This window comes from Mustelus asterias, chromosome 4 (genome assembly GCF_964213995.1).
Source record: "Mustelus asterias chromosome 4, sMusAst1.hap1.1, whole genome shotgun sequence".
Classification (NCBI taxonomy): Eukaryota; Metazoa; Chordata; class Chondrichthyes; order Carcharhiniformes; family Triakidae; genus Mustelus; species Mustelus asterias.
In genome coordinates, this window is record NC_135804.1 from 56,066,149 (window position 1) to 56,075,511 (window position 9,363).

Below are 9,363 nucleotides of genomic sequence, written 5' to 3' on the forward strand. Positions count from 1 at the left end.
AAAGCAATGGGGTTGAATCAGAAATGGCAAGCCACACAGTGTGTCAAACTGCTATGAAATCTAAAAGTATTTAAACACGATGGACCACCTGGCATCGACTGAGGCATCGGAAATGACAATGGTACACACAGCGCTGTCGATCCAGAGAAGTTCTCCTTACAAACATCTGAGGGCGAATGCCAAAATTGGGAGAGCTGTCTCACAAACTAGTCTTGCAACAGCCTGACATAGTCGTACAACTGAATCATACCTTACAGACAACATCCCAAACACCACCATCACTATCCAATGAGTATTCACTCACTAACCAGTGTGATTGTAGTGTGCTATTGATATATTTTATGTTTAAGGGGAATGTTTTAAAATTCAGATTTTTCTACAGTTGGTATGTCTGGTGGGAATGCAGCTCAGATGCTGGGAGAGCAGGATAATTACTCATTTTAGCTCTGTAGCATTTACGTAGGAGAATGTTAATGGATTTTTGTTTATGAATGAAGATTTCCCCTGGGGTTTTTGATTAGGTTGATTGATGGGGTCATGTGATAATGTGGTTACTGGAAGGAGCTAGGTTTGTAGCAGAGAAAAGCAGCTTTCAGCTCTGGCTGAGTTTGTTTAAAGACAGAGGTCTGCAAACTGCTCTGAAACTCAAAACCTGGGGTTACCATTGACCAAAAACTGAATTGGATCAGCCATATAAATACTGTGGTTCCAAGAGCAGTCAGAGGCTAGGGATTCTGCAGAAAGTAACTAATCCCTTGGCTCTCCAATGCCTGTCCACCTTCTACAAGGCAAAAGCCAGGAGTGAGATGGAATACTCTCCAGTTGCCTGGATGAGTGCAGTTCCAACAACACTCAAGAAGTTTAACACCATCCAGACAAAACAGTCTGCTTGATTGGCACCCCATCCACCAACATTCCTCCAGCACTGACACACAGTGGCTGCAGTACATACCATCTACAAGATGCACCACAGTGATTCATCAAAGTTCCTTTGACAGTGCTTTCCAAACCCACACCTCTACCACCTACAAGGCAAGGACATCAGATGCAAAATAACACCATCACTTGCAAGTTCCCCTCCAGTTCACAGACCATCCTAACTTGGAACTATATCACCGTTTCTTCACTGTTGTTCAGTGAAAATCCTAGAACTCCTGCTTAACTGCACTGTGTTGTTCCTACAACACATGGACTGTAGCAGTTGAAGAAGGCTGTATACCATCACTTTCTCAAGGGCAATTAGGGATGGGCAAAAAATGCTGACCTAGCCAGTGATGCCCACATCTCAAGAACAAATATTTAAAACAATTAGGACAGGTTTGGTCAATGAAGTAGACATTAAGAAGCATCTTAAAGGAGCAGAGGCAGAGAGAGATGGCAAGATTTAGGGAGGGAACTCTAGAGCTCAGAGTCTAGACAGCTGAAGGCACAAGCACAAATGGTGGAGAGATGAAAATTGGGGATGTGCACAATGCCAGAATTGGAGAAGTACAGAGATCTCAGAGGGTTGTAAGGCTGAAGGAGGTCACAAAGATAGAGACAGATAGAACCACTGAAGGAGTTGAAAATAAGGAAGAGAATTTTAAAATCTAGTTGAAATGTAAAGTTGCAACAAGGTCAATAAACTGCTCACCAAGTCACTGGGTTTCCTGGGGCACTTTTTCAAGATGTGGAGATGCCGGCGTTGGACTGGGGTAAACACAGTAAGAAGTTTAACAACACCAGGTTAAAGTCCAACAGGTTTATTTGGTAGCAAAAGCCACACAAGCTTTTGTGGAGCTCCGAAAGCTTGTGTGGCTTTTGCTACCAAATAAACCTGTTGGACTTTAACCTGGTGTTGCTAAACTTCTTACTGCACTTTTTCAACCCAGCTGCAGTTAATTTAAATGTTTAGACACCACTCCCTGTAAACATTTAACTTTTAATGATATGTACTCACAGCTCTCCCTCTCTTCTGGCGGGGAGAATATCAGTTTCAGTCAGGCAATGTAAACCAGGACTTGGATTCTCTGGCCGTTCACTTCAGCAGGATTCTCCTGTCCTGGCTGCATGCCAAATTCTCCGTCCTCCCTTGCAATGGTGGCAGAATGTGAACGGCCGGAGGTTTCTAGCTGATATCCACATTGTTACTGGCTACCTGAGATTAATAGCTGCAGCCAAAATGCAATTTTTTTACTACAGCCACAACAGATGGACAAATATTTTACCCCTATGCCTCCTCCTCTACCTCTAACTCTAACTCTACCTCTTACTCCACCTCACTACCAGATGCCTTGCTTTTTCTGAGGGGTTTCTGTGCTCTAATATTACATATCAATCAAATGTAAGATAGCAAAAAACTTTTCTATAATGGGCGGCATTTTCCAGCCGTACCCACTGGTGGGATCTTCCGGTCCCACCAAAGTCAATGAACAATTGGGTAGCTTACTGCATCTACTGCAGTGAGGCCGTGGCACTGTGGCCAGAAAATCCTGGCCATTATCTAGCATTTTACAGCTAATGAAGTACTTTTGAAATGAAATCAATGTTGTAATGCAAGATCTTTGGACAATTGCCAATTCACTCAAACAAGCATTCACAAATAGCATTGAAATAGTGATCAGATAATCTGTTTTAGTGATGTTAGTTGAGGGATAAATATTGGCTAGGGCACCAGGGAAAACTTATACCCTCCTCTTCTTCAAAATAACTCCAAGGAATCCTTTACATTCACCTGAGTCGGTCTCAATTTAATATTTCATCAAGTGACAACACCTCCAACAGTGCAATACTCATTCACAACTGTAGTGGAATGGAACATGAACTTACAACTTTCTGATTCCAAAGCATGACTATTATGATTAAACAGAAGCTGACATTGAAAATGGCACAGTGGTTAGTCCTGCTGCCTTATAACTCCAGGGACCTGGGTTCAATCCCGGCCTTGGGTGACTGTCTGTGTGGAGTTTGCTTTCTGTCCATGTCTGCATGGGTTTCCTTCGGGTGCTCCCATAGTTCTGTGTTTCCTCCCACAGTCCAAAGAAGTGCAGATTAGGTGGATTGGATTTGCTAAATTGCCCCTTTGTGTCCCAAGATGTGTAGGTTCGATGGGATTATCTGTGGTAAATGTGTGGGGTTACAGGGATAGGGCAGGAGAGGGCCTGAGTAAAATACTCTGTCAGAGAGTCGGTGCAGACATGATGGGCTGAATATCCTTTTCTGCACTGTAGGCATTCTATGATATGTGCGGAAGAGTGAGATAAAGACAATATAAGAAAAACTTGTTACAAAACTAACCTTTTTGTTTGAAATGCATTTACTTTTTGTCAATCATTTTATGTCAGTTGCATGTACTGCTGAAGGCAGTAAAGCATCAATTTGTATTTAATAGCACCTTTAGCATAATTAAATGTCCACAAGAGTGTTATAAATCTCCAAATCATATAAAGAGCTAATAGAGCCGCTGAAAGACAAGTTTTAAGGAGCGTCTCAAAGGAGGAAAGATAGGCAGGGAACCAGAGAGGTTTAGGGAGGAAATTCCAGAGCTTAGGGTTTAGGTTGCTGAAGTTATGGCACCAAGAATAGAGGTATTAAAACCAGGGATGCTAAAGAGGCCTGAATTGGAAGAGTGCAGATATCTTGGAAAGTCATGAGGCTGAGGAATATTACATAGATATGGATTAGAGAGGCCATGGAGGGATTTGATAATGAAATTGAGAATTTAAAAATTGACGCTTAACCAAGTGCCAATATAGGCCATTGAGCACCAGGTCAAAGGGCGAAAGGGGCTTGGTGTAAATTAGGACACTGGTAGCAGAGGTTTGTATGAAATCAACTTCACAGAGGGTAGCATGTCGGAAGCTGGGCAGGAGTGTATTGGAATAGTTGAATCCAGAGATAATGTGCACATGAGTGAGGGTTTCAACATCAGATGAACTAAGGGAGTGATGAAGTCAGGCAATTAGGAAGGGGGAAATAGGGGGTCTTCTGATGACATTGATATACAGTAAGAAGTTAATTTCAGAGTTAAGTATGACACCAAAGTTGAGAACAATCTGATTCCTTTTGTCCAAGTCACCTGATGGAACCTAGTGTGTTAAATTTTTGTAACTTCACGGCTCTCTCTGAATTTTTTAAGCATTATTATAACAAAAGGACCATGCGTCCAAGAAATGGTGTCAGGGTGCTGAACATGAAACAAAATGCTCAGTTAATGACTATAAAGAAGAAATCTGTACTGTGGTATTGGGATGGGTAGAGGAGAAATATCAAATGAAAAGGCTGTCAATAATCTACAATTCAAGATCCAAAAATCATCAGAGGTGGAACAAAAAATATACAATGAAACAGAAATCCTTCATCCAGAATAATGATAGAGCTGGAATGATTTCCATTGTAGGCCTTGGTGATGCCATTTCTGATTCTACTTTATGGCCCAAACTGTTAATATAATTGCTACTCAGAAGGAATTCACTCTAAATCTTTGAGGCTGCCAGGGAAAGGGTCATGACAATGTGAAAACATGAACAGGGAAAACAAGGGTGTGCAGGCCAGAATCCTCAAACAAAACGTAAATGTTTTTCATTCCATATGGATGTTACTTGCTTAATCTTATGATGGAAGTTGATGCAATCTTCAATGGAATCCATTTCTCTCTTTGGGATTCTACAAAGGACTTACATTCTGTTTTCTGCTTCTGTTCATCATTGGAAGATTCTCACAGATCATGCCAATGTCATTTTGAAGCCAATATGTGCAACATGTTGAGTACAGAATTGAGAGCATTGAAATGTTTGATAACAAACAGCTGAAGTTCATGAAAAATCAAATGGGCAAAGGTAGCCTAGATGAGGAATAAAATGTTTTCAGGATAGTTTCTTAGAGCAGCACATTCTGGCACGAGTAGGTGATACTAGATTCAGTATTGTGCAATGAGATAGGATTAATTAATGACCTCATCATAAAGGCGCCTAGGTAGCGGCATTCATAATATGATTGAATTTCATATTCAGTTTGAAGAGAGATGAGTGGGTCCAAGCCTAGCATTCAAACTTAAATAAGGGCAATTATGAGGGCATGAAAACGCAGCTAACCAAAGTGAACTGGCAAATTAGGTAAGGGATAGATAAACAGAGATGCAGTGATGGAAAATTAAGGGGATATTTCAGAATACATGGAATAGATATATTCCAACGGATAAGAAAAATTCCAAGGGAAAGATCCACCATCTGTAGTTGAATAAAAAAAAGTATCAAACATAAAAAATCATATCATTGCGCAAAGATGCCAAAAGATTGGACAGATTATTAAAAAAAAGCAATGATGCACCAAAACATTGAAGGAAAAATTAGAGTATGAGAGAAAGACAGCTAGAAATACAAAGACAGTTTATATAGATATTTTAAAAGGAAAAGAGTTAACAGTGTGAGTATTATTGGTCCTATAGAAATTTAATCTGGGAATTAATAATGGAAAATAAGGAAATGACAGATGAATTGAACAGGTATTTTACATTGGTCTTCATTGCACACCATACAAGTAACATCCCAGAAATAGCTATAAATTAGGAAATGGAAAGAAGGGAGGAACTCAGGAAAATTGCAATCATCAGGGAAGTAAGTGGTACTAAGAAAATTGTTTGAGTTGTAGGCTGACAAGTCCCCGGGTCTTTATGGACTTCATTCTAGAGTCTTAAAAGGGACTAGAGAGATAGTTGATGCATTTGTTGATGCATTGACAGGAAAAATCATGTCACTGGACAGGACTAGGCTTTCACAGAGAAATAAGCAGATGTTGCTGGGAATTGTTTGAGAGAAGTAACTCTCTCTGTGTCCCTGTCTTTCTGGACTTGGAAACTGGAATATGCCAGAAAATAAGTCTCTTTCTCTGAAGTTTTGCTGTTTGAAGTTAGATCGTTCTCTGGAGACTGCTGTATGGGAGTCAGAAGACAGGTGTCTTTCTATATCTCTGTCCAGAGGGGTTAAAAAGCTGGAGATGTAGCACCACATAAGCCTATATGTTTTGTTTTGTGCTGATTCTGAAGAGGGATTTATGTCTGTGGGGATATGGCTTAAATTAGAACTATAGGGATAGATAGCTTTCAAGAATTATACCTTGTCACGTTTAAGTCTTTCAATTGGTAAAAGTTATGCTAATTATTTTTGTCATATTTAACTATATTGTTAAATAAAGTTTGTTTTAATAAAAAAGCTTCCTGGTGGATCAATAGAATCACCCCTGGAGCAAAACACCCTATGTTCGCAATAATGATAAAATCAAAAAAAGTTGGAGTATAGGTTTACTTCATTATATACCCTGAAGTTTCTGATTTGGTCCTTAACATAATATCCTGAAGGGTTTTGACAGGGTTGCTGTGGAGAGAATGTTTCCATGTGTGGGAGAATCTAGTACTAGGGGCCACTGTTTAAAAATAAGAGTTTCACGTTTAGGACAGAGATGATGAGACTTTTTTTCAGAGGGTCCTGAACCATTGGAATTCTTTTCCTCAAAAGTTGGTGGAACCAGAATATTGGAGGGGCGAACTCACCACAGGCATGAAAAAAGAAGAATTTCAGATCCATTTTTTCGGTGAAACCACCAGTCAAATCTTATGCACTCTGTGCAATAAAAAAAACCTCAAAATAATTTCTGCCTGTAGGGGCAGTGGGCGGGGTTTAAATCAACTGAAAGCAGCAGTGGGCACCATTGCGCATGTGCAGGTTTCAGTGCTACCTTGGAGCTCAGTGGCCATTCGCGAACCCCCTTCCCAGAATGATCGTGAAGCTCGCCTACACCTGCGGAATGATCACCATTTTTTATTCCCTTCCCACTAATTGCCATTGCCGAGTAGCAGTGGCTTCGCCCCCCCCCCCCAACTGATTGCTGTGCAGAGTGTGCAGCGGTTCCCCCCCCACCAAATAGCCTTCCCCAGTCTGGCCCCACCCCCCAGTAGGTCACGCATCCCCTCAGGCCACACCCCATTGGCACTGCTCAGTTCCCGTGGGCACTACCAGTGTGCCAGGCTGGCTGCCCAAGGGACACCCTCCTTGCTCCTGACCTCCCAGGGGCACCTCAGTGGCGAAGATTTAAATACATTTAAGTAATATATTCAGCTTGGGCGTGAGGCTGAATGTGCCGGATATCTGGTGCCAGTAAGATCATGAGAGACGAGAAGTCGGGTGCGAACCTGATTTCTCGGCTCTCTCCTGATCTTACTGGCTCACTCCGCTCATCGGCCGGCAGAGTGCAATGATAAGATGAATATTTTAAGGCAGTAGGTAGATTCTTGATAACCAAGGGAGTGGAAGTCTATCAAAGCAAGAATGTGGAGTTGAGGTTACAATCAGAACAGCCATGATCTTATTGAAGGGGGAGCAGGCTCGAAGGGTTGACTTACCTACTTTTGATTCTTGCATGTTTGTGTGAAACTCTCATTGCATTGATTGAATTAGAGCAAGCTGGTATCCATGATGTGTTCACCTTGGTAAATCAACTCACAAATTACAAGTCTCTTGTCTCCATGGTGGTGTGGTAAGATATATTTTTTTGCAGGTTAATGTGGTGAGCAAAAGATGAAAAGCAAGAAAATATTGACACTGTTACAGCCACAGAATTGATTAACGCCTGTTGTGATTATATTACAAACTACTGGGAAGTCAAGTACAAAGGAACTCTGGCCGCAGCTAAGAAATTACGGGGGGTGGGTGAAGTGAGGGGAGAGAGGATCATGGACAGTGCTTGGACAGTGCCGGGGTCAGTGTTCTGGTGCTGCTCGGGCAATGTTGGAGGCAGTTCTGGGGGTGGGTCTGTGGACTAAGTGCTGGGGCTTCCATATACGTGGGGGTGGGCGGGGAGGGGGAATGTGGGGTTCTTGTCCATGAGTGAGGTATTCCGTGAGCAGGGAGTTTCTGCGTGGCAGTGCTTTCCTGTTTTCATATTTTTTACATCCTTTAAAAATGGCACCCCGATCTGTCAGGAACCGAGATTGCTGATCATGGGACCTGCCCCATTACTTTTTTTGGTTTAAGTGTTTAAAAATATGGCTGGAAAAGCCGGTGGGCTACATTTCCCTCCTGAGTTCACACTTAGACAAAAAATTAGAAAGTTCTGCCCATTGGGCAGAATTTTCCTCTCTCCCATGGCATGTTATGTGGTGGTGGAGACAGCCCACCATTGACAAGTAGCGGGATATTCCAGTCCACCACTGTCAACAGATTCTCCTGTTGTTCGCACTGCATCCTCAGCCACCGGGGAACCTGCAGTGGGAATCGCCAGAAAATTTTGCCTATTGTTCTTTTCCACGCCAGGCAGAAGGAACCTACTGGGAGATGAACATTTGAGGATCGCTAAATGACAGATTCATGCAGCTGATTTGCTACTTATACACGACAAATAAAATGTTCAGTTAAAAAAATTCAACCATGTTTATTATTGAAAATTGCTGTGACCTTTACTCCAATTAACTTTAGCAACAGATGGAAACAATGAAGTTCCCTCTCTTGAGATAAAGATCATGACCTCTGACTCACCCACACACATATATATATACGTGTTATCACTGAGAATGTTTTTACGAATAGTGTTTATGCCCCTCCAAGTGGTCATTGTTTTATCATTTATCAGCTCTTACACACAAAGTAGATGCCTACAGTTCTCTAATATTGATTTCGTGGTGATGTGTCAGTTATGGCTCAGTCGGCTGACACTCTTGTCTCAACGTCAAAAGGTCGTTGGTTTTGCAGGTCGTAAACATAAAAAGCTAGGCTGTCATTTCAATGTGGAATTAAGGGAATATTGTACTGTCTTTCAAATATTAAACTGAGGCTCATCTTGCCCTAAGTTAACATGAAAAAATTTGTGCTACTATTTTGCAGGTGAGCAGGGAAGGTATTCCTGCAGTCCTAACTAATATTTATCCCTTAATCAAAACATCATCAAAACTCATTATCTGGGCATTGGCTGTTTGTGGGAGCTTGCTGTGTTCAATACTGTGTTTCGATATTACAACACTGATTACATTTGAAAACAACATCATTGGCTGTATAGCTCTCTGAGACATTATGTGATCATAAAAGCCATTATATAAATGCAAGTCTGTCTGTCAGAGATAGTCCTCGATCAGGCCAAATTTTGGTGCTCAGAATGGGAATACAAGTGTATCCCATCATGGCACGATGTCAATATGGTAATTAATTGACTCATTACCTATGTTACTTATATTTCTAGCTTTCGGAGCACTCGCTGCTCCTTCATCAGGTGAGTGGTATTTCAGTTCACAAACAGGGCATATAAAGACACAAACTCAATTGACAAAATAATGGTTGGAATGCGAGTCTTTACAGGTAATCAAGTCTTAAAGGTACAGACAATGTGAGTGGAGAGAGG